The sequence below is a fragment of the Podarcis erhardii genome, assembly GCF_964252035.2.
Source record: "Podarcis erhardii genome assembly, chromosome: 12".
Classification (NCBI taxonomy): domain Eukaryota; kingdom Metazoa; phylum Chordata; class Lepidosauria; order Squamata; family Lacertidae; genus Podarcis; species Podarcis erhardii.
In genome coordinates this window covers 29,934,029-29,960,864 of record NC_138513.1, presented here as the reverse complement: position 1 = coordinate 29,960,864, position 26,836 = coordinate 29,934,029, and the positions used below count along the sequence as shown (strand labels likewise).

General features: G+C 42.8%; 1 protein-coding gene and 1 long non-coding RNA gene across 9 annotated transcripts in view; one reads left to right on the top strand and one right to left on the bottom strand.

Moving 5' to 3' along the window:
• Positions 1-10,354, bottom strand: part of PALS2 (protein associated with LIN7 2, MAGUK p55 family member) — a 37,855-nt gene extending 27,501 nt beyond the window's left edge. For 4 of the 7 annotated variants that reach the window (XM_081882162.1, XM_081882167.1, XM_081882163.1 and 1 more), the window contains exons 1-2: positions 10,068-10,354; positions 7,893-7,966 (exon numbers count right to left, since the gene is read on the bottom strand). The gene's annotated coding sequence lies outside the window, so the exon portion shown is untranslated. Of the gene's footprint in view, positions 1-3,324; positions 3,347-7,892; positions 7,967-9,657; positions 9,783-10,067 lie in introns of those variants that run through there. The other 3 variants (XM_081882164.1, XM_081882165.1, XM_081882166.1) reach the window with 2 other exon arrangements.
• Positions 10,355-10,411: 57 nt separating this feature from the next.
• Positions 10,412-14,099, top strand: LOC309325780. 2 transcript variants are annotated; one of them, XR_014149997.1, is made up of 2 exons: positions 10,412-11,057; positions 13,747-14,099. It is a non-coding gene; the product is annotated as an uncharacterized lncRNA (long non-coding RNA). The 2 variants fall into 2 exon arrangements; XR_014149998.1 differs by lacking the exon at positions 10,412-11,057 and adding an exon at positions 11,960-12,082.
• Positions 14,100-26,836: the final 12,737 nt, after the last annotated feature.

The following is a 26,836-nucleotide window of genomic DNA, read 5'->3' as shown; positions in this document are numbered from 1 at the left end:
AGGAAGAGAACACACAATGACAATGGAAGCCATGTCCTGTTTCGGACTTTAATTATGCTGGTTGGGTTGGTGGAGTCACTGATTATGCAGTAAGATTCAGACCATGCTGATAAACACAGAGAAGATCTGAGCTGCTAAAAGCCTATAGTTACAGCGGAAAATAAATAAAGGAAATGAAATATTACAATGCCTGAAAAGGAGCATCAGCCTCAAGAGTTTCAATTCTAGTAATAAGAGCACTGACAGATTGACACTTGACTGATTCCTCCCAGAAGCTTTACAAACCATGATGCAGTTCACACAGAAGTCTTTCCTCCCTAAAGCAAACATAAGACTCAGTGGTAGCCAAGATGCAGGGACATTGTGACCTGTGCCACTAATATCCCAGTTAGGTAGTCCAGAAAGATAAGATACTGATAGGTTAAAAAAGAAAAAAGATAATAGGGTCATGTTCCTCCTGCCCATCTCCTAGCACTGATAATCTGCAAGGGCAACTAAGGCAATTTCAGTTTCAAAGTAAGTCAAAAACCAGATTTCAAGATCTAAATGAGTTTCCTCACAAAACCTGGAGCGGGCTTTTCACCACTTAAAATACACTCTTCCAATGCTAAACCTAAAACACTGAACAATAAAGCTTCCTATTAGGGCAGAGGAAATGCGTCATCTATTACTAAGAATCACCCTTGTTCAATTCACCTGATCCTGTATTAACATTCAGTTACTCAGTTACTTATCATGCTAATTGCTTTACTAGTGAATTGTATGCCACTTCCAAGACCCACATGCCAAATTGGTTCTTGTTGAAAACACCAATAATGTTCTAAAATCCATTTGAATATTATCCAGAAGATTGTAAACCCTTTGTTAGGAATGATAGTGAATCTTTTGCCAAAAATTATGCAGCTCATCAAGAATAAATCAAGGTATAAGAAAGATTGCATCAATGTATTCAAGTCTAATTTCAGCACCCTGCCAAAAAACCTTTGAACACTGTATTGTTTTTAATTGATACTTTCTAACCACACTTATTATAGTTGCATAGTCAGAAGACTGTACAAGAAGACAAATTTATTCTAATCTTAGCTACAAAAGTACCTATGCAGGAAACAATTCTCTGTGTGTATATATATATATATAAATATATATTAATGGCCAGGCTTTCTAATTTAACAGCCAAACCTTTAACAATATTCCTGCTTATGTTGTGTGTGACTAAGTAACTGCTAATGTCTGAAGGAAAAGATGGGTCCAACCAAAAATGTGACTACAATCTTTCAGATGAGCAGCACAACAGATTTTCAATCTGTACAGATGTAAGTGGTATGTCATCATCAGTGGCTAAACTTGGATGTCTAAAAACTTGGCTATCTCCATCCTTTTTCAGGGGCAAAACTTTTTTCCTTCCAAATTTCAAACTGAGAGCTGCAAATGCATGTGCTATTTTGATTATTATTAACATACTAAAGAAAGTTGAAGTGCTTCTGAAAAGGAAGACATTTTGACAATTTTTCAATGAATCCACATTCCTTTAAAATTAATTTTCTCATCTCAGTCTACCACTGTAAGTAGTGGGGTTCGTGTCTTTTGTTGTCTCAGTATCATAATGGGACACCAGACATGAGTATTTAAAAACAAAACAAAACATGCTATTTCTTGTATTTAGCCACATCAATTAACTTACAATCGTCAAAAACTGCTGATGAGAGAAGTGGTCTAAAGTTTACTCTATAAATCAAACTGGGCTTTTTCAGTATTAAAATGTGATTACAGTCATACCCCGGGTTACAGAGGCTTCAGGTTGCGTTTTTTTGGGTTACAGACTCACCAAAACCTGGAAGTACCGGAATGGGTTACTTTCTGGTTTCGGCAGTCATGCATGCACAGAAGCACTAAATCACACTTTGCACATGAGCAGAAGCGCCAAATCACAACCTGTGTGTGCGCAGATACGCTGCTGTGGGTTGTGAATGCTGTGGGTTGCAAACGTGCATCCCGCATGGATCATGTTTGCAACCCGAGCATCCACTGTAAAGCTTCCCTGTGCTGGAAAACAGATATCCACATTTAGTTTGTTAAAACAATTATCTGAAAGGAAGATTAGAGTGTGTCAGACAATTTGTACATTTAATTTGTATCAAACTCAGATTTCTCAGGTGGTGGGAAACAGCCAGCCTTGTATAGCTGGCATAATCATCAGTTTAGCTGTAGGAATCCCAAAAATGAACCACTGTTCAGCTAAGAAGCTCAATTAATACTCTGGACAAGTCTGGCTTAAACACTGTCGTAAGCTCCTCAGAGGAAAGAATCCAGCAAGAGCTATAGCTGAAGCTTGTGTCATCCAACATAGGATGGCTTTTCTGCCAAACCCTGCCTACACAGGTTGATGAAAGTGTGTCATGTGGCAACTGTTGACTGAGCTACTATGTAAGACTGATTAGCAGCATCCTGTTTTGTGTTAGTTCAGTCTTAAATATTTTCATATTTCTTGTCTAATTACATTCCAAACAATCTAAAGCTGCATTCCTAACCCCAATTACCTGGTAGCCTCATTAACTCAATAGGACTTCCGAGTAAACAATGTCATTCATACAAAGCCATTAAATAAGTAGGAGCACTTGGTTGATTTCCTAGTTCTGTTCCAGGCTTTCTGCCTTCACTCTAGCAGTTAAGTCTGCTTGCTTAAATCACTTGCTTTTCAAGCATCTTCTAGAAACTGGTGTCTTGCTCACTCATACTTGTGGGGCAGCTTGTAACCTAGACCAATTTTTTGACAAGAGTACCTGATGTAGTTGAGGTCTGAACAATGAGCACACACCACACATTTATTGTACCTTCAAATGGTTTGGGCTCTCATTTCCAGAACCAGGCAGAAGTAAAATACATGGCTGCCCAGACCCCATTAACCAAGAAAATTATGTGAATGAACTGAGAAAAGGGGGTTAAGGGGATCATGCCAAGGGTTCAGAGAAGATGATATTATGGTCGTATTTCAAAAGGGAAGTATGCTAGTGTAGAAGAAGAAGAAAGTTAAGGGAACTTCAGAGGCTGGGTCATTTGGAACAGGAGGAGACAATTTTGTATCATAAACAGAAAGATCTGGCTACAATCTTCTAACCAATTCAGTCATATGGTTATAGTGAACTGAAATGGAACAAATCAGAAATGCTACACAAACAAGAGAATAACTTAACACATTCATATGGCAACTCATGATAGGCACAAATAGAAAGTCAACCAAACCAGAAATAACTCAAATAGTAACGAGAATCTGCTAACAGTCCAATCCTAATAATGTTTGCTCAGAAATATTTCAATGGTACTTACTTCAAAAGAAGCAAGTAAGTTTAGGATTGCAGCTTAAGTCTCCTAGCAACAACAATAATACTATTTAGTTCAACATGTATGTGAGCAGGGTATCAGTCATTCAATTTCAAGGAGAACAGCACCAGAAAGAAAGAGAATTAGATAAAAAAACAACCTAAATACACACAGTTGAGAATCAGATTACTGCAGAGAGCATGGGAATTACTAAAGGATTAAATAGGAGGCCCTTCTTCATGTGTCTTCTCCATGAGAGGTGTGGAGGTGGCAATGCGAAAAAAGGCCTTTTCTGCAGTGGCTTTCCATTTATGGAATGCTCTTCCCAGGGAGGTTCAGCTGGCACCTTCATTATACAGCTCTTCAACCAGAAGATGATTAACATCTTATGCCCTTTTAAATGAGTTTGCGGGAGGGGGATTACTTGTTTGTTTTGTTCTTGTTATTATGTTCTTGTTATTATGTATTATATATTTTATCTTGTATTTTTATGCTGTGAACCGCCTTGAGATCTACAGATGAAGGGTGGTATACAAATTTAATAAATAAATAATAAAAAATGTGAAGATTGATGCAAAGGAAAAGAAATACACGTATCCAATCAAATTATGAAGATCCATATTCACTTGCTAGACCAGGTAACCTAGGCAAACCTGCATCTGTATCACTGGTGCAAATATCATGCATTTTGGAAAATCAAGACCCCACTTGACGAAGGACAAATGCCAGAAAATACCAATATACCGGTAATTAAACAGAGCCAAGGAAGAGCTACAAAGCAAAGGAAGACTTTAAAGAAGGAAAAACCTTCTCCAAATTGATGAAACGGAAGAACACAACTCTAGCAAGGTAACTATAGTTTAAAGGGCACCAAGATGTCTGTTTAAGAACACTCAGTAGCATCACTAACTCAGGACACAGAAAAGATTAGATGAAGGTCATAAAAGCAACCCTGAGAAACCTTAATTTAAAAATTCTATTTGTTTCATCACAGACACTACTGAAGAAAATTAACCACCTAAGCTACAACTTCGTCAATACAACAGAATCATACATTCATGTAGAGGGAATAAAGGGAAAGGAAAGGAAAATCAATTAAATGGTAAGAAAGCATAAGAATCAGGTGTCACTTAAAATCTGAAATGGCAAGGCAATTTAACTTTTAACAAAATGTTAGCCCCTATCAGACAATAGAAGGTAGCCAGCATAAAACTTTCAAAAAGGACCCAGGGAGCTATCAGTACACAGGACATCAACCAAACATTTGACAAGCATTATGGGTGGAAACCACCAAGGCTAGAATTGTTAAAAATAGATGTACATGCCATGCATAGAAGTGTCAGCACAGCTTCAGCAAAGTAAGTAACATGCCACCAAACTATCTGAATCCTCCAAGGGTTTCAGCAAAATGAACTCCATATACTGGGTTTTTCAGAATATTTTTTTATGAAAAGTCCTTCCAACAAACAATTTCCAGTGCAATTTGGCTGTAGCCAAAAGCATTTTAATCACAACCCTCAACATTTTACTCTAACATTGTTTTTTCTGCATGTTTTGGAGGCTTTGTATAGTTCCTTTGTTCACAATACATGCATAACTCCTCTAAGTTTGACTGAATTGTTATTTGCATTTGGGGAATGTGTGAGCCCCATTTGATACTGCTGACTCTGCTTGGTATGCAAAATAATTAAGAGGAAGAGAAAACTAAAACAGAGGCCAAGAGCCAGACTCTTTTATGGGTGTAGTTTTCCAGCACCTTATTTTCCATTGACATATAGTTCACCCCTGAAAGCTGCTCCTGAAGGTTTTGCATCCTCCACAGCAAGATTTAACATGGTGATAGGAAAAACTGATATCCCCCATGCCAAGTGTAATAAAGTTCTTTCAACCAAAACAATGCAGAGCAAAGATCATCACTCCTGCTTCTAATAGTAGTTTCTAGGTCATTGTGCTAGGCAATAAGTCAGCTCCTATTAATCAAGATCTTCTGTAAGACAACTCAGTACATTTGTTTCTCTGAGATACATTTTGACCAAACTTCCCTTTGCAGTACAAGACTGATCTGTGGCACCAACCACTGAATAAGATTGGTATTCTATGCAAGCTTTATTGCCAGCTCTTACATCAAAGGCTCTCTTATATACACTGCGCCTTGATATCATCTGATGTATTCATTCATGAAAAGCCTCTCACCAAAGAACCAGCAGCCATCTGATATATATATATATATATATATATATATGATTATCTGAGTCAGCCATATCTATATAAGATCTGTCTAACAATTAGGTTCTAAGTAGGTTTGTTAACTGCTGTTACTTTCATCATTTGGACTGACTGGGTGTATGAAGTGCCTTAAATTAGCAGAATCTTGGCTGACTGAACATTTGTAAGGGTTGTCAGTAACTAGTGTTTGGATAACCCCTAAGTAACATGTAGCCCAGCCTTCTCCATGTAGTCCAGCAACATCTGGAGGAACACAGGTTCACAGTGCCTGGCAAGTAAGGTGGGTTTATAAGAGTCCTACTGAATTAGCTAAAGTCAGTTTTTAGTTTCCTTTATTATTTGCAATGCTGAGACTACTTCAATGCTACACTACTTGCTACTGTAATAGGAAAGACTGTCAAGCTAATTATTGCCATTTAGAATATCTTTAGATCAGGACTTCCCAAACTTGGGTCTCCAGCTGCTTTTGGGCTACAACTTCCATCATCCCTGACCACTGTTCCTGCTAGCTAGGGCTGATGGGAATTGTAGTCCAACAACAACTGGAGACCCAAATTTGGGAAACCCCGCTTTAGATGTATAGTCACTTAGCATGGCCGTGAAAACAACTTCTGGTCTAACCCAATCCAGGTGGGCAATGTCAAGTTACAACTGCCTTTTCTAACCCTCCAAAAGTATTTCACTGCCTTAAAGGGAAGGGGACCCTGTTAACTGCCAGATAGTTGGACTGTAACTCCCATCACTGTTGGTGCTGGGTGGAAATGATGTGAGTTATAGTTCAGCAACATCTGGAAGTCACCCAGTTCCCAATCCTTGCTTTAGAAGAATGAGGCCGAGAAGAGGCTGGCGCTGCAGCAAAAGGCTGCTGTAAACGCCCCCTCGGAGGCACCTGGTTGGGTGCCTGCCGAGGGGCGTGGGCGCCAGCCAGGTGAGATGAAGAGGCAGGGGGCTAACGCCCCTGCTAGGGGCGGAGCTCGGGCTCCCGCCCACAACCACTCCCCTCTCTTCCAGGGAAGAGAGTCTTTATAGTTCAGCAACATCTGGAAGTCACCCAGTTCCCAATCCTTGCTTTAAACTGATGATTAACACAGAGAGAATGTCAACTTAAGATTTAATTTCAGGATATGCACCAAAGTACACATAAGAAGTTCCAGTGAAACACACTTATTTCAAGAACACTATTTAAAGTTAATATTTTTTAAATTGATACAAAACATTTGATGAGATTTTGTGACTTTATTATTGTATCTATCCCATTTCATTTATTAACATCAACATTCCAATGAAATGTTTTTCAAGAGCCCTATTGATTGTCTACTATGTATAGATTCAGGCCATTGTATTACCATGTGTGTACAAAACTCACAGGCCAGTGACATAAGAGAATGACTTATTCAACTGGATTTTGTGTGACAAAAGACAATCAGACAAACACATCACACATTTGACAAAGATATAAGATTGGCAAACACACCACAGGGCATTGTATCAATGCAGTGTCAATTTGCAGAACTACTAGTCTTTACTAAAATCCACTTTCATAAGCAGCATATTGCACTATGGCTCCAGCTTTCAAGTTTAAGAAAGGAACACCATCATAAGGCAATGATTCTGGGGATTGCAACATGTTCTGGTAGCATTTCAATCCCCCAACACACTATTACCACACAAGTCAATATATCATTTGTCAGTTTACAACATTTAAAAGTGTTCATACCCTTGAGACCCCCACTAGATCCCACTATGCCTTTTTCTCAAAACTCTAAACTATGACACCGAACGGATATCATATTCCATATTTACATGTTTTTACTTATCATACATACACAGTGCACCCTCCCCAAGTAGGCTAAAAATGATTGAGAAAGTGAACAAGACACAAGAAGTCGTCTAAGGTCTAAAATCGGCTTATCCAACAGCCCCCTAGATACTTCAAATTCCATATTCATGCTATCTGAAAATACTTTCTCTCCAAACATAATTTTCGCTTGTCCTTTTTGCAGCAATCAACAGCTGCATACTAATAATGTGCTATGATCTACAAGTTGCTTCGATAATTTAAATCTTATCCAAGTGTACCTGAGCATGCACTGAAACCTGGAAATGATTGTGAAAATAAAATTCATCCCTAGATGCACATCTTTCCACATATGTCATTTATTTATTCCAACAGTATTTACATAAAGCATAATTTTTTTAAACCCTCTAAGCGGTTTGCATAAAATGATTTCCTCTTATCAATGTTTTCTGACAAGGAATTATTTTCAATGAGCTGTTAAATAATATCAAAAAATTATGTATGAATACATATCTAACACTGCAATTCATTAATAAAGCTTGCAACACACCTGCTTAGACACGTCTTCATCAGGATTTTAGGCTAATACGTGAGACATCATTTTTTCTTCCACACAGCCATTCCCTTTAATGAAAGGGAATAGGAAGTTAATTAATACATGATACTAATTTATTGCCATTTGTAAATACAGCTGCTTCATTTAGAAGAAACACTATTGTACCAATTTTACAAGAGCTATTCAGGCTTTTCATAAAGATTTTTGGCTTGCAAAATTTGTCCCAGTACAGCAGACAGTCACTTCGTCAAGGTTCTGTCAGTCTCCATATTAAATTATTGACAACATAAATATGGTCAGAATAATGATCCAGGAGTAAAACTCTAGATATGATCAAGGCTCAGATGAGACGGTATACATACAGTGAAATATTGAGATGTCATTGTAATATTAATATACAAAAGACAGCTACTAAAAAGAACATTTAACAAAATAAAGTGGCCTATATATCCAAAAACAAACTCCATTATCATTCAGGGCACAATGCCCTGCTGCAATAAACATCTAGCTCTAATTAATAATTTCCAAGTAGTCCACAAACAGCAAAAAGGAGATGGTTGAACCGTCTACCATTTTATCAGCTTATATCTCAAGTACAAGATTATTAGAATGACAGAGAACAGTAGCTAGCCTTTTCGAAACAACCCCCCACTGACATGATAGAAGCCATCAGCCATAATAAGAACATTATGACAGTCATCCAATAAACAGATACTAGTGGTTCAAATACAATATACCAGAATTTGCTCAAAGCTTCCTCTAGTCCAAAGGTCTATTTATAGTTACCCTGCCTCTGTTCAGTTTCCAAAGGCCCCTCCTCTTCCTAAAGCCAATAAAATGAAGTTTAATGGATGGATGTAATCCTGAGCTCTGTGCAGCAGAATTGGAAAGAAGCTCTGCAGCACCAGTCATCCAGATCGCTGCACCTAGCTCGAACAGGTGAAAAGGAACCACATAACCAGATCACCACCACTGGTTCTACCACGAGCCAAACGTGATTATCTTATACTGCTGTGTCGTCAGAGCATTAATTTAAATGACGCCCGCCCTTCCTTCTGTCAGCAATAGCCACAACCAATTGGCGGAAAGCCAGAAGCAAGTCCACTCCATTCAGAGCCCAGCCCAACTTACAACAAATGACATCCATGAAGAGTCCCCCCCCCCATTCACATTTTGTGCCTTAAGTAAAACTATTTCAACTGCTGTGGCGTGAGAGGCACCCAAGGCATTTCGAAGAGTTAAAATCCAAAAAAATTGGGGGTGGGGGTGGGTTAGTAGGTGGGAGAAAGCTACGCTCTACAGTTTCGTAAGGACGAAGCCGATCACACCAAGAAAGCATGATCAAGCCAAAGAACCGACTGGCTCATTCCCCCTTTCCCCTTGTATAGAAACACCCTGGGCACTCAAGAATTGCTACCGTGGAGGGGGGGGGGCCTCTGGCACGTTGCCACCCGCAACCCCCCACCTCGCTGCATTTGTGGCGGATTGCAACACTTACCTACCTTCTTCTCCCCCCCCCCTCCAGCCTCCCTTCCCCCGCGGCCAATCCACGCTCTCGCCCTGCCTCCCGCCCTCCTGAGCTCCAAATCCAGCGAGGTGACAGCACCGCCGTGGCAATTGCAGCCCACCCACCCACCCACCCCCTTTTTTCTTCTCTCCCTTTCCACCTTCAGTTTCAATGCGGATCGCAGCCACCGGTTTCCACCACCACCAACCAAAAAAATAAATTAATAATGAACAAGCCCAACAAAATACGTGCCTTTCACCTGGTGGAAGAAGCCCAAGGTTTTTGGGGAAGGGAAAGAAGAGCGCGCGGGAGCGACTCTTGGGTGGGTGGGATTTGTCCCCACGCCGCCCCGAGGATTTGCTGGAGGAGGAGGCGGGGTGAGCGAGGGAAGCGGGAGGAAGGAGGGCGGACAGGATAATCCCGCAGAGGGCGGGGAGATAATCCCGGGCGGGAGGGAAAAGATTATCTCCCCTCCCTCCCCCCCCCCCGGCAAGTATTTTCTCCTCCTTCTCCACCACCACCGGGGATAATCCAGGGGAGCGCTAAGAGAGGAAGGGGCCATACGAGGCCCGACAAAAAGGGCGGGAGGGGGGGCAGAAGAGAGGCGCCAGGAGCCCCTATGGCACAACGGGGAGGAGGGGGGGGGAGGGTCTTCTCTCTACCTGAGGGAGCCCCTCTCAGCCCCAGGCAGGCGAGGCGCGAGGAGGCCGCCCCATGGCTCCCTTCGCGCTGAGAGGAGAGTCACGGGGCAGCTGCCGCCGCCGCCGCCTCCTCCTCCTCGTCCCACACGAGCCTCTCTTTCCTCAGCCCGAATAGTAGAGAAACTCCCGGCTCCACACACAAACACCCACACCCACACCCGGGGCGGGGCGGGGGGGGAGCAACAGGACCGCCGCGCCGCCCCCTCCGCGTGGAGAGGCGCAGGCGCCCCCGCCCGGCCCCCGGCGCAGCTCGCGCCGGACTGTTGAGGAGGCAGTTGCTGCTGGGGCAGTTACCGGCGGAGGCGGCCGTTGGTTGGTTGGTTCGTTGGTTGGAACGTTGGTCGGTCGGCTGCCTTGGCCTCGTCTCGCTCGCTCGCGCCCGCGCGCGCGCGCACACCCTCCGCCTCCTCCTCCTCAGTGGGCGCCGTTCTGCCTCAGCCCCATCTAACGCTCTGGAAGTCTCCAGCCAGGAGCCCGCGAAACCGCCACCGCCACTACCGCCGGCAGCAGCAGCAGCAGGGCGCACGCGCGCGCGTAGAGCGCTCCCTGCCTCTTGAGAGAGCCACCGTATCACTCGCGCGTGTGTGGCTCTGTGAGCGCGCGCACTCCCACAATACACGCAACAGAGGAGAAAGCGGGAAGCCCTCGCGCTCTCTCTCTCTCTCTCGCGCGCGCCCCGATGGAGACGCGCGCGCGCGCGAAAGTTTTCCCTCCCGTTCGGCTCGCCAATTGATCTTGCTGGGAGCGCGCGGGAAGGACGGGGGAAACCCCACCCCTTTTCTTCGAAGGCTCCTCCCTCCCTTTAACCCCTTATTATTATTATTTTTTAACTACTCGTCTTGGTGTTGGTTGGATCCAGCCTCGCTTCTCTTGGGAGCAAAGGGTTGCCTGATTGAAGGAGTAAAGCGCTGCAGCTTTTAATATCTAAGTAAACGTCGCAAGAATTTCACCGTAAATATGCCTTCTTATCAGAGGCTCCCCCCCCTCCCCTTGCAGGGCGCGATGTGGGGGAAAGGTAGCTCGGGTTTATGTAGGCTGCGGGCACACCGTGCATTTAAAGCGCATGGCTTCTCCCAAGGAATGCTGGGGGTCGTAGTTTGTGCCCCCCTTCACAGAACTACAGTTCCCAACACCTTTAAACTACAGTTCCCAGGATTCTAAAGGGAGAGACTGTGCTTTAAATGCGTGGTGCATATGCAGCCTAACCTCCCTCACAGAGTTGCTGTGAGAATAAAAGGAGGAAGAGGGAACCACCTTGAACCTGTTGTTAGGGCATAAATGGTGTAATACTAAAAATAAAATGAAAAATTAAAATGATTGTTTCTTCTTTTTATCTGAGCTAAGTGAGAATGTGCTCCTGTTGTTCATGCAGTACTTTTTTCTTACTCCCGAGACCAAACGTATACTCTTGACAATAAGCGCTATTGATTTCCATACAGTTGACCTTCAAATGGATTATCACTTGTTCATAGTTTGTGTGGATGATCTTGCAATACAGCCTGTTTATTTAATAATAATTAATAATAGCAATATTAGCATTAATAGCCATGATAATAACGATGTGTTATAATTACAGATAGGTAGCCGTGTTGGTCTGCCATAGTCAAAACAAACAAATTCCTTCCAGTAGCACCTTAAAGACCAACTAAGTCAGTTCTTGGTATGAGCTTTCGTGTGCATGCACACTTCTTCAGATACAGATGTTATCTGAAGAAGTGTGCATGCACACGAAAGCTCATACCAAGAACTGACTTAGTTGGTCTTTAAGGTGCTACTGGAAGGAATTTGATGTGTTATAATGTTACTGTATAACAAACAAAATCCAAGTGGAAAACCCTAGGCTACATGAATTATGAATAACAAATATGAGGCTTTGTTTCCCACGTTTAAAGATCCAGGAGGATTTTCATAATCTATGGAAATGGTATTAAAAGCAGGGAAAGAGGCTGTTCTTAAAATCAGGAAACAACCATGAGGTAACAGAGTCCTTTTTCTGTTTTAGTACAGTATAGCTATACTTCCTGTTCCTATATCATTGTATACTGTACTACAGACTGGCTTCAACATGTTTTCTGACTGAACAGTCACAAATGCATTGTTCTCCCCCTTTTTTCTTGTTCAGTGAGGTCCACGCCCCAGGCCTGTGTGCCAATCTCAGATTGTCACTTCTACTAAAATGGCAGACAGGTGTGCTTAGTTATTGATCTGCAGTCCTTTGGGGGCCCAATATGTTCGTTTTAGTGCATATCTTAACCTGATAACCTCAACAGAAATCTCGAGGGAAACAAAGTTAAGAGCTTAGAGGGAAATTTGATGAAAAGCTCTTGTGCTGTGAGCCTCTGTGCATTTCTGTGTACTGAAGAAAGGATTTGGCAGCCCAGTACAACTGATTTCAATGTGGCTTTTTCCTGAGTGTGTGCAGGACTGTGGCATAAGGCTCATGCAAGAAACAGAATTTATTTATTTACAAAATGCATGTAACCATCTCATCAATAAATATCCCCATAGCAACTTATGAGCAAGGCAATGTTAAAAATACAATACACGGCAATTCCCAAACAACAATAAAAGACAAAAACAAAATGTTCCTTGTAACAGATACAGTTTGCAACCCAGATTTAAAGCAGATGAGAGGGTGGCTGCTGTACACTATCCAAAACAATTAGCTCTGTCTCTCGGTGTGCATAGGACCAGAGACATGGGAGGGCAAGGGAGCTGCTGCAGTGACCTGTAACACTGTTGCCTTGTTTGCCATTCTGTCAGAGAACAAGCAACAGTACACTTGTAGCAAGTGCAAGATGGTTGTCTTGCTGGAAGAGAAGGTGTAGCGACTTGAGGCCCGCCTAGCCACACCTCAAGCAACAGTATAAGTAGATAAATAGGTACTGCTGCGGCGGGAAAGTAAACAGTGTTTCTGTGCGCTCTGGTTTCCATCGTGGTGTCCCATTGCTCCAGAAGCGGTTTAGTCATGCTGGCCACATGACCCAGAAAGCTGTCTGTGGACAAATGCCGGCTCCCTTGGCCTGAAAGCGAGATGAGCACCACAACCCCATAGTCCCCTTTGACTGGACTCAACTGTCCAGGGGTCCTTTACCTTTTACTTTTTTTTACCTGGTTTAGTGCTGTGCCTTCCTGACACAGAGATTTGGAGTCTTAATCCTACCCAGTGGGCACAAGTTAGTTAGGATGACACTGACCTTTGCTGAAATTAACAAAACCAATATTCCCTATTTTTGCCTTTGGGAATGGCCATACTGAGAGTCATTTCTATTATATACAGTGGTACCTTGGGTTAAGTACTTAATTCGTTCCGGAGGTCCGTTCTTAACCTGAAACTGTTCTTAACCTGAAGCACCACTTTAGCTAATGGGGCCTCCTGCTGCTGCCACACCGCCGCAGCATGATTTCTGTTCTCATCCTGAAGCAAAGTTCTTAACCCGAGGTATTATTTATGGGTTAGCAGAGTCTGTAACCTGAAGTGTATGTAACCCAAGGTACCACTGTAATATTTTAGCAAAATGTTTTGAGATACCAAAATGTCCAATGAAGTTTTTAGAAAGAACTGAGACTCAAGGACTTTTGTTGTTGTTGTTGTTGTTGTTGTTGTGCACTGTGGTATTCATTATATTTGCCTTAATAGGACTACTCTGCAACAATTAGATTATGGACTGCAGCCAAGTGCACTCATTTGCCTTTTACTCTCTCGCATTTCTCTGCAAAATTTGGCGGCATTTGAGAAGAACCAAGCACAAGTGTGTGCCCTACCGCATCGTTTATGCTGACACTAACAGCAGTATCAACACACTGTACTAGAGAAAAGGCAGAGCCAGTGACCAACAGTAATGGTACCAAGGAAAGTATCCAAGCAGAAGAAAGGAGCTAATCATCCAAACAAATGGCCACAGCGTAGCATTCATGGCTCGGGAATGAGTTTGATCCATCAAAAGAAAATCTAAACTGTCAAGTGAGCAAAAATAAAATCAGATGATGTTTCATGTTTCTATTTCCATGCCAAAACGCCACTGTTGTTGGCTCTTGTGATGGCATTTAAGAATGCACAGAGACATGGTAATGAACTTTATTGAGAGAACGAGATCACAGTGGGCTAAATGCACCCAAATGCAAGCAGTTTGAACAACTCTCATTAATTTTGATAGCTGGGTTAATAAAAAACACACCTGCGTGTTCTCCCACCAAAATCTATGAGACTATGGCTGTAGTCCTAACCCTGTTTACCGGGAAGTAAGCCCCCTTAGGACTTATTTCGGAGCCAAAGAGGTGAGGATTGTGCTGTTAAATGAGCTGAACTTGAATGCATCCTTACTTAGCCTTCATATTGACAGACTGGAACTCAGAAAGTGTGGCAGGGGGAGAATAATGAGGTGCAGGAACACAGCCATTCGGGATTAAAGTTCACTTGCAAACAAAATTTATTACATATTGATTTTAATTTGCTAGGCAGCAGTAGCCCTTTCCACCTGACAACAAACAAGCTGAATTTCACATACCTGGAGTCTCAAAAGGTACAGATTTACATTTGACCTACCAGAAGAAATTGAAACAGTAACCAACCCCTAACAACCCTTTTGTAGATTCGAAAACCAGGAATATAAAGCCTTGCTGCACGTGAGCGAGGCCTGTATCAAGGGACTGAAATATTAGATGCCTATGTGGCAATTGCTTGAATTACAGTAGCAACTGTGGCTCCGTGATCTGTGCTCTGATATTGTGACTGTACTAAATCCACTGGAAGGCTCTGCCGGCCCAGGACATCAGGGGAAATGAGGAGCATGGGATGCAGACAAGGAAAAATAATGATTTTCTAGTAAAACAAGCAATATTCTTTTAACCATATTTTTGTAAAAAGAAATCAAGTGTGAGTTGCTTTTTAAAAGAAATATCAAACAACTTTTCAAACATCAATTATTTAGGGGCTTGAATCGCCTAGGAATTTTTGCCAAAAATGTTAAAAGTAAAGGGACCCTTGACCATTAGGTCCAGTCATGGCCAACTCTGGGGTTGCAGCGCTCATCTCGCTTTACTGGCCAAGGGAGCCGGCGTACAGCTTCCGGGTCATGTGGACAGCATGACTAAGCCGCTTCTGGCGAACCAGAGCAGCACACGGAAACGCCGTTTACCTTCCCATCAGAGCCTATTTATCTACTTGCACTTTGACGTGTTTTCGAACTGCTAGGTTGGCAGGAGCTAGGACCAAACAATGGGAGCTCACCCCGTCACAGGGATTCGAACTGCCAACCTTCTGATCGGCAAGCCCTAGGCTCTGTGGTTTAGACCACAGCACCACCCACATCCCTGCCAAAAATGTTACGCAGTATATACATTTTCTAAATACACCTGGTGACCATGCGCACCCAATTCATGCGCAATTGCCAATGCATGGGCCCTTTTGGACCTGGAAGAAGGCAGCACAAGGGTGGAGTGGGGCGTAACAGGGTGGGGGGCACTTATATTCACTTTGCCGACATGTGGAGGCCAGGAATGAAACCCCCACGCGAATTTTTCACTGCCTGTAAGTACATAGCAAACATTCCCATTAAAGCAGTGGTGGGCAACCTCTAGGCCACAAACCAAATTGAGCCCATCAGACATTCTTCTACCAACCATGCTCACCTATTCCTACACTTGATGTTATATGAGTGGGGCAGGTAAAGACACTGAGGCAAAGAAACCATTGGGAGTCTTAAGGGAGTCCTTGGCAAGCAGGCCGCAACCACACTCGGAAAACCATTTACCTTTCTGGTGGCTTCTCCTCAAAACGGATATTGTAGAGCTGGAAAAGGTACTGAATAGAGCAACCAAAATGTTCAAGCTCCTCTCTGAGAAAAGGTTACAACACTGGAGCTTTTTAGTTTTGAAAAAGAGTCAACGGAGAACCCGAAAACTGTCTATAAGGCTATGCATGGTGTGGGGAAAGGGGATAGAGAGAAGCTTTCCCCCCTCTCTCATAGCGCAGAACACAGGGAAGATTTGGGACAGAAAAAAGAACATGCTTTTCACACAGTGCATGGTTAAGCCACAGAATTTGCTCTCACTAGATATTGTGATGCTTGCCAACTTGGATGGCTTTAAAAGGGTAATTAAGCATATTCATGGAGGATTAAGCTATCAAGGACCACTAGTCATAATGGCTGAACATACCCAAATACTATCCCCACAAGTGGCGATAGTGCTATTGTGCTCGTGTCCTGCTTACAGGCTTAATAATAATTTTATTATTTATATACTGCCCATCTGACTGGGTTGCCCCAGCCACCCTGGGCAGCTTGCAGCAAAATCTAAAAACACAATAAAACATCAAATATTATAATTCCATATACAGGGCTGCCTTCAGATGCCTTCTCAAAGTCCGATAGTTATTTATCTGTTTAATTTATCTGTTTATCGGATGGGAGGGCACAGGTGCCACTATTGAGAAGGCTCTCTGCCTCGTTCCCTGTAACTTTTTCTCCTTGCAGTGAATTTCCCATAAGCATTTGGTTGGCCACTGTGAGAACAGGATGCTGGGCCAGATGTTATGATCTAACAGGATTCTTCCTATGTTCTTACGCACCAGGCATATCAACAGGATTAAGCTAACCATAACAAACATCATAAAACACATCTATTTCTCATCTTCCTTTGTATCTCAAGACAGTATACATAAAGTTCCAAGGCAGTCACCCATCTAGGTACTGACTGGAACAAGACCTGCTTGGTTTCATCAAGGCTGCCTTCAGAACATGTTCTGGGACCATGGGAATATGCCAGTGCAAAAAAGTAAAAAAGAAATTCAGACAAGTCTGATAAAGAAATTGGGGACTGGGATAAGATGCAATACTTCACAATACAAGCCTGCCCAGTTGACTCAGAAGTAAAACTATTGAGTTCGATAGAACTTACAGCCAGGTAAGTCTGTATAGGATTGCAGCTTTGATCTCTTTAATAACACCCCCCCCCCATGTTTTCCCCTTTAAGAACAGTTTACATGGAAGCCAATAATTTCATAAAGGCCAGTTCAGAAAATACACACAAGGGTCCCTTGCTAGGATCTAAATCTGAATGAAATTGTATAAGTGTTATGAGCCAACAGGAGTGTCTCTGAACAGTAATCCTGTGCATACACCAGAGAAAGCTTTCACAAACCCTGCTATTCATGGTTTTATAACTGTGTGGTGAGCTAAACGCCTTTCCCTCATTGGGTGTGAGTCAGATATTGCCACACACAACCTAAAATGGTATTTTATCCATTGAACACCCTGCACCAAGGCCAGCTGCACACACGAGGGGCCTTTACAAAATAAAAAATACAAAAAAAATCCTATGATAGACATTTTTGTAGGCATCCTGTCAAGTATTCATGCTTCACATGTCTCAAACTAACATCACATAAACCAGATTTTTCTATCACACTCGGGCATTAAGATCCTGGTAGTTTGGTTTGATTTGGTTATTTTGCATTTCCCCTCCCGTACAAAGCCCAGGGAATTACCGGTAAGCTTTGCCATCTATAGAAAACTTTCATTTCTGTGTCAGGAAGAGTCGTACTGAGGCTGATGGGAATTGTAGCCTAAATCATCTGGAGAGCACCACTTTCATAGGAAAATTTCACAGCAACATAGTGGGAATTTCCCCCAATAGACACTTCCCCCATGCAGTTTGGCTAATATACACATTTTTTTGCAAGCAATTTCCCCATGCAATATTTTTTAAAAAACAATATTTTCCTGAATGCATTCATTTTTATGCACGCTTTCTCCAATTGCATCACAAAATTTGGAGAAGTGCAAATTTCGATGGCCAGCTGTGTTTCAGTTCTCACATTGGAGTGAGAATGAGGCTGTTGTATCTCTTTAAAGTGCTAACAAAACTGACTTTCTCCCCGTCCTTAAACGTAGCAAGTCAGCAACATGCAGCAGCAGCTTGAGAAAAGTCCAGCTTTTGGTGCCTGCATGGGGTAGTCGAAAGAGGGAGGGGGCTGTTGAGCGCTTGCCATACATGGCTGAAAGGCTGCACATGAAGCATCACACAAGGTTGGACCTCATCAGTGGCAGCATTTCCTCCTCCTTGCCAGCTCTCCAGCAGCCCAAGGGTGGCATCCAGCAGTGGCCATAGAGAGGCCACGGAGAGGCCATGGGGAGCTCCCTCACAGCCACCACTGCTGGTGCAGCTTAGGACAAGCACCAGGTCCTCCTCCTCCCCGAACTCAGTGGTGCTGGCACTGATGTGGGGGGACGGACATTCCGGGATCAAATCAGAAGCCAGGATACTTTCTTGATTCAAGGACTCTCCCTGGAAAATAGGAACACTTGGAGGGCATACAAATAAATCTGCTCTTTGTTTTTAGATGCAAGGTTGATTGGAGGGAGTGTACTTGCAGGACTGGCCCTTAGCCAAATGGTACAGCACATGATGAACAAGCCTTCTGCTCTCTCTTTTTATTTCCTGAATTTGATGCACAATTTATTCCTGTCACCATTGTTGTTGTTGTTTAGTCGTTTAGTCGTGTCTGACTCTTCATGTCCCCTTGGACCAGAGCACAGCAGGCACTCCTGCCTTCCACTGCCTCCCACAGTTTGGTCAAACTCATGCTGGTAGCTTTGAGAACACTCGTCCAACCATCTCATCCCCTTCTCCTTGCACCCTCCATCTTTCCCAACATCAGGGTCTTTTCCAGGAGTCTTCTCTTCTCATGAGGTGGCCAAAGTATTGGAGCCTCAGCTTCAGGATCTGTCCTTCCAGTGAGCACTCAGGGCTGATTTCCTTAAGAATGGATAGGTTTGATCTTCTTGCAGTCCATGGGATTCTCAAGAGTCTCCTCCAGCACCATAAGTCAAAAAAAATCAATTCTTCGGCAATCTGCCTTCTTGATGGTCCAGCTCTCACTTTCATACATCACCATATAAGATGATAAATGTCCGTGCGTGGATCTGATCACAGTTGTTCACATGCACACTCTTCGTTGAACTGTGAATTTTCTCATGAATAAAGGGGGAAGGGAACCCTACTGTTAACACAACACAAGTGTCACCAGTTTTACAAAGGAAGATGAACTGTTGGTGCTATTTGTTTCAGCAGTTGAATAGGTAGTTGAGGAGTTTGTTTGTGGTCAGCACACCACTAAGACTGGTGCTTCTTTAAGACCTGCACAGCATGCTTTCACCTCCCTGCAATCCCAATCCTACACACTTTGGACTTAGGCCATGCCAAAGATAATAAGATCATAGTGTTTGGAGGGATTTCAAAGGCTATTTCATCCAACTCCCTGATCATGCAGGAAGTCCATTAGTAATTCTCCCCTTGGTAGAAGTGACAATCTAGCTGCTGCCTGAAACCTCCTAAAGAATGAGATTCCACCACCTGGCAGGGCAGTCTGCTACACTTCAGGATAGGAGATAAATCCAGATTGGATCACTAATTTGACTTTCCAAAAAATTACACAAATCGAAACATGGCCATCCTTCAAAATTTGCAATTATATGAATTTTGCAGTGATGTTCTCCAGCCAAGTAACGTGTGCAAAAATGCAGAAGCTAGAGTAGCGTGGCATGAAAAACACAAATATTACTGGAAGTAATATTCAGAGATGCATTATTCAAGGGCCAATTGCAGAAATGTGTATATTAGGCAAAAAATGCATGCAAAATTCATATTAAAATGCTGTTGAAATATCACGAGGACTTTTGAAAAATGAAAACCGATGCAGATGTGGAAAATGAAACTTATGACTGGAAAAATGAGAAAATAAAATTGGTATATTTCCTCATCTCTAGTTCCACTGCCAAATAGCTTGCCCCATATCAGGAAGTTCGTTCCAATGTTTAGCTGTTGGTTCATGTCCCACCCTCTGTTGTGGTAGAAAACAAATTTGCTCCATCTTCTTTGTGTCGGTCCTTAAAACATTTGGCAATCATATCCTCTCTTAATTACCTCTTCTCCAGGCTAAACATACCCAGCTCCTTCAACCTGCCTTCACATGAATGACTCTGAAGGACAGTGCTGCTTTTTTTTAATGTGCCGGTACTACACACACACACACACACACACACACACACACACATGTTTTACCTAATTTTATGCAGTTTAACTTTAACCATTTCAAACATTAAAATGAAAGGTTCCTTTGAACCTTTGGACCTCCCTCCCTCTCTCCAAGGGTTCCATATTTAAAATAAAGTTTTCTGCATCTTTTACCATTATCCATCTGTTATATATCCATAGTTACAGTGGTACCTCGGGTTACAGACGCTTCAGGTTACAGACTCCACTAACCCAGAAATAGTACCTCAGGTTAAGAAATTTGCTTCAGGATGAGAACAGAAATCGTGCTCTGGTGGCGTGGCGGCAGCAGGAGGCCCCATTAGCTAAAGTGGGCCTTCAGGTTAAGAACAGTTTCAGGTTAAGAACGGACCTCCGGAATGAATTAAGTACTTAACCTGAGGTACCACTGTACTATAGTTAGTTCCCCATTACAAGTGACATTACATCCCTGCCAGTGATTTTAACTGTTTACAGTGGTCTTTTAAATAAATTAAATACTTACTCCAGTCTTTTAAGTATACTTGATCTTCTGGGTTTCTGATCTTCCCTGTCAGTTTTGCCATCACTGCATAGTCCATCAGTTTTGTCTGCCACTCTTCTCTTGTTGGTACTTCTCCTTCCCTCCATCTCTGGGCTAGAAGCATTCTCGCTGCTTTCGTTGCACACATAAAAAGTATTTTATCTTATTTTGGTATCTCTTCACCTATTATACCTAACAGAAAAGCTTCTCAGTACTGCATACTTCTTAAGTACCCCCAGAAATAAAGCACTGCCAGTGCCCATATGACTAACTTCCCACACAGAGAGCATTTCCATTTGGATTTTCCGTGCAGGTCATCATGTGTGTTGTAGGATGAATACCGTAGACTGCAAAGAATCCTGGGAGCTGCCATTTGTTCAGAGTGCTTGGAATTGTAGCCCTGCCGGGAATAAACAGCAGACCCCAGGATTCTTTGGGAAGAAGTTTCATGCTTAAAATGCACTATAAATGGATGGTGTGTGAACAGCCTTATCAGTCCCAGGGCAACTGGCAGAGAGGGGAAGCAAACACCCTCCAGCAACAGCTTCGTTGCTGCCAAATGTTCTTCCTGGGAAGCCGTGTGCAACCTGCCAACAGGCCCTTGATCTCCTTGCCTGGTCCAAAACGTGCTCAGTTCTGCTTGCCAGTCTCTGTTAGAAACACGGAGGATTCTTTCAAATGATTAGAGCAAAACGACAGGATTCCTTTTTTAATGTTCATCTCGTCCCCCCTCTTTTTTTCCTTTTTGGCCTGTCATATAATTTCTTTCCTTACCTTTTTTCCATTTCCCTAATCATGGACACACACACACACACTGTAATTTTTTAAAAAACAAAAATGTTAAAATGCATTTTACCAACAACCGAGACACTTTGAAACCTTTGGGTGAAACATAAATGGCAACTTGTGAGATGTGTTTAAAGCTTAAGGGGCTGGTTTCTTTTTGGAAAATAAAAAAGCAGGAAAGTTGCCAACTAGAGTCAAGGTAGGGGAATATTGTCTGAAAGCTACAGTTGACCTCCTACCTTCAAAAGGTAGGATGAAAGTCTTTTTTATATATATAAAGAGAAAGAAAGAGAGACTGCTGGTGGCTTTTTAGCTGTGTGCCATTCATCTGTGGCTGTGTCAAGCAGGATTTTTATTCTTGCTGGAGACGAGCTACTGTAAATCTAACAAATTAAACACTTCTTTAATTCAATGGTTTTTCGCAAGGAATTGAAAGTGAACAGCAGTGCCTTGTTATAAGCGACCCAAAAGCTAAGCCAGATCATGCGCATAATGACTCACAACATGGAAGGAGTTCATTGTGTGTATCATAGTAGACAAGAGTCTCTGAATCAGGAGAAATATATATGCATGAGAAGCTCAAATGGATCAGACAGAATTCCTAATTGGGCCAGCATCCTGTTTCTCACAGCGGACTTATGGGGAGCCCACAGGCAGGACCTAAGCACAACAGCACTCATCTTCCCACTCACAATTCCCAACAACTGGTATTCAGAGGCAAATTGCCTTCAACACTGGCAGTGCACAACCATCAGGGGTGGTAACCTCATTCCACATGAATTTGCCGAATCTCCATTTGGAGCCTTTGAGTTGGATGCCATCACTACATCCCAAGGAAGCAGACTGACCAGCTTCTTCAAGTGTTCCTATTTTCCAGGGACAGTCTTGGATATGCAGGAGCCACCCTGATTTCTGATTTCATAGGACTGTCGAGTTGGAAGGGACCCCAAGATCGTCTTTCTAGTCCAACCCCCTGCAATGCAAGAATCTCAGCTGAAACAAACATGGCAGATGGCCATCCAACCTCTGCTTAAAAACCTCCAAGGAAGGAGAGTCCACAACCTCCTGAGGGAGACTACTCCCAGGATTTGATCCTGGAATGTCCCAGTTTTCCTTAGGATGTCCCTATTTTCACCAGAGAAATGTTGGAGGGTATGGAGTTATGTGACACAATAGCCAAGGAGATAAGTAACCATACAACCTTTAGAAGACATCTGAAGGCTGTCCTTAGATAGAAGTTTTTTTAAAATGTTTAATGTTTTATTATATTTTTACATATGTTGGAAGCTGCCCAGAGTGACTGGGGCAGTCCAGTCAGAGGGGCAGGGTATAAATAATAAAAATGTTGTTGTTGGTATGGAATGGGACATTCCTATTTTCATCGGAGAAATGTTGGAGGGTATGAGGTTCCACATTTAGCTGAGCACCGGGTGAGGATTTAATTTGATCCTTAATCTTGCAACATTCAGTTTCATTGGATGGCCCTAAATTCTAGATTTGTAAAAGAAGGAGAATAACTACGGCCTTGGCCCAGTATACCTGAATTAGCGTCTCCACTCCCATCGTTCTGCCCAGACACTGAGGTCCAGCTCTGAGGGCCTTCTGGTGGTTCCCTCACTGCAAGAAGTGAGGTTACAGGGAACCAGGCAGAGGGCAAACTCCCTCCCATCAGATGTCAAGGAAATAAACAACTTTATCCGACTTTAGGAGACATCTGAAGGCAGCCCTGTTTTAATGTTTGATGTTTTATCGCGTTTTTAATATTCTGTTGGGAGCCGCCCGGAGTGGCTGGGGAAAGCCAGCCAGATGGGCAGGGTATAAATAATAATAATTATAAATAAATAAATTACTACTACCCACTTTCTTCACATCCATTTTATACCCCTCTTACTCACTTAAAAAAACCAAAAAACTAAAATGTCCCAAACTCAGCCTTTCTTCAGAGGGGAGTTGCTTCACTCCCTTGATCATTTTGATTGTTCTTTCCCTCAACTCTTCCATCTCTGCAATATCCTTTTTGAGGTACACAGTATTTTGAGTGCAGTTGAATAACTGCAGGAAACTGTGCATTCGCAGATCTTCTCTTAGTCCTCTAGAGAGTTCTAAAAGTATGAGTAACTTACTCTGAAATAGTGTCATACCATCTAACACAAGTTATCCCCAGAGTGCTTCTACATTAGGAAGTCAGTGTGGGAACTATCTGCTTATTTTTCTATGTGGGCTCGATTTTTGGTCTAAGGAATGCGCCTGCAGACACACGAGCCGTGGAAAGTTTAAAAATAACAAACGCAGCAGCATTCATATTACAATTATTTCTGATGGCAACTGGTGTGTGCGAGAGAGAAATCGATACTTTTTCTTACCGTTGGTAACAAGTTAACTGTGACTGCACCTTCTGTATCCACCATTCTGGTGTAGCAGGAAACAGAAGTAGCAGGTTATTATTAGGTTTATTTTGATAAACTTTCATCAAAATACATACACAAGCAGTTTAAATTAAGTTTAAATGAGCTACATGGAGAGGAGGAGGGAATGCACATAAACACATTCCTCAGTCATGTTTTTGTTATATTCATATTTAATTACAAAAAGAGGAAAACAGCCTTACTTCACTACCAGGTCCATAAATGGGCATACTCTGGAAAAGGAACACTTCTACTGGTACATTTAGTAAAATCCAAGCAGGTTCTAAAAAAAATATATTGTATACTTTGGCCATTTTAATATTTTCAATTTGTTGATAATTTTTTTCCTGAAGCGCTACCTGCTAGACCTTTGGAAACAAGATTTCAACGTAGTAATGCTGATGTTCTTTGTAAGTCTGGCAACAATAGCTGTTGCTGCAAGTAACAAGTGGTTTCGAAATCAGCATATTGTTCCAAAAAAGGAGTTCAGCAATGCCGATTGTGGAGAGGGCAAGATTGATAGTTTCACAATTCATCCAATTTCTCTGAATACTAGTTCCCATAAACTTTGCACTTTGCCCCATTCCCACCATAATCATATATCAACCAATAAGATGGCATCCTCTCTAGTCTAATGGGGACTCAGGAACCACCAGAGGCATTTTACGAGATATGAGGTACCACTTATGAGTGATCTGTAAATACAATTCTGTGGTGTTGGTGGACATAACCTAAAAAAGAGGCTTGGGCCAGACTGGAATCATAAAACTGCAGAGTTGGAAGTGACCCTGACTTGATTGTGAGCAACTTTTGCGGGATACCATCATCGCTGGCACAAATAATCATGAATGCACAATAATAATAATAAGATGCCTGAAAGGACCCTATTTGTGAATCGTTCCAGGATCAAATCAGAAACCTGGACAGCTTCTGTAAATCCTGCAAAATAGGATCTGTGAGAAGCAGGTAGATCAAAGTTTAAAAATGGGAGACAGAAAAAATCATGTGTTTTCTTTATTTACTAATTTACATACCCCTTCTGAAACTGGTGTTTGCCCTAATAGGAAAAACTTATATGATAACAGCATCTGCTTTGCAGAGATCCTTGGCCTAGAGCGGCGATTGGCAACGTGCGGCCCACAAAGACCATTTTACCAGCCCACGAGCTGCCCCCAAACTGAGCCACCCGCTCACTGCGTGGCGCCAAAAATTGCGTCTGCGCAGGCGCGATTTTCAGTGTCGGGGCATGCACAGAAGCGATTTCCGGCGCTGCAGACATACGCAGACACAATTTCTGGCATCGTGCTGCACCAGTCCAGCCCACGGACGATCTCCGTGGGATTAATCTGGCCCATGGCCGGTAAACCTTGCCAACCCCTGGCCTAGGGACAGCAGGAGTGGAGAGTTTCTATCTAGAGGTAGCTGAAACTCAGGGCGCAACTTTGGGGAGGTTGCACAAATTGCTCCTGGGAGACCCGCTGCTTGTTTCTATCGGTCTGTTTGCTTTGAGTGGGCTCCGTATGCATCTTTGTAAATAAAACAAAAATAGCAAAAAGCAGTATAAGTTTTCAGTACTCCCCCCCCCTTAATCCAAAGAAAACTAAGTGTTGCAACAGTCATCCTGGAACTTCTCGCTGTTCACGAAGTGGGGCAATGTGTAATAATCCATCCTTTTTTCTTACTATCATTATTTTGCTGAGACTGTTCACTGCTAAAACCTCTTAGCAACACTCTGCTGGTAATTTCTTCTCTATCCCATTTTACACAGAGGCAGAGAGACCCATACGAATGAAAACTTTTCCCTTTCTTTCTGAAAAGCACTCAAGACTTTGCAAACTCTAAAGGGAAAATCCATTTGGGGGATATTTCCATTTCCATTTACAGCTGAAACCTCTGGAGCCACAGTAGGTGCAACATCTGAGTCCTATCATGAAATGTATGTTCAGCTGAGGCTAGGACTGAATTATTTATTTGTTTGTTGAACAAAATGTATATGCCACTAAATTTTAAAAAATGTAAGCACTTGACATAAAATCGTATAAAATCGTCATTAAAATAGCAATAAAAGCAGACTTTCAACACAGTAGGCATAATACAAATGATTTTAAAAATCAATAAAATTAACAGTGGTTTTTTTAAAATGTGCAAAATAAAATTACAGTGGTACCTTTGGTTACGTACTTAATTCGTTCCGGAGGTCCGTTCTTAACATGAAACTGTTCTTAACCTGAAGCACCACTTTAGCAAGGGAGACCCACATGACCTGAAAGTGTTGCTGTGCAATGCCAGGTCAATGATGAATAAAACCACTGCCATCCACGACCTGATTGTGGATGGAGGATTTGACCTGGCATGTGTGACAGAGACCTGGTTGGATGAAGCAGATGGGCCTGTCCTTGCCGCTGCTTGCCCACCAGGTTTCTCTTACGTACAGCAACCCAGGTCATGTGGGCGGGGAGGGGGGTTGCAGTGATTTTTAGGAAGTCATTAGTCTGCACCAGGCGTCCTATTGGGAAGACCCAGTTCTCTGAGTGCATGTTCTGGAAGTTGGGCAATAGGGGCAGTACAGGATTCCTACTGGTGTACTGACCTCCCCGCTGCACCAAGGATTCCCTGCCCGAGCTGCTTCAGGTCGTGGCGGATATGCTCCTGGAGACACATAGCTTGGTTGTCCTGGGGGATTTTAACATCCATGCCGACACGACCTTACAAGGGGCCGCTCGGGACTTCGTGGAAAGCATGGCCTCCATGGGGCTGTCCCTGAATATGTTTGGCCCAACTCATAGCCACGGACATGCCTTAGACTTGGTGTTTACCTCTATGGATGTTGGTGATCTGACATTAACTAAAGTGAAACAAAAGAAGTGCCATGGTCAGATCACTTCCTGGTGCAACTGGACTTCTCCGCGACCCTTCCCCTCTGCAGGGAGGTGGGACCGATTCGGATGGTCCGCCCCCGCCACTTAATGGATCCAATTGGC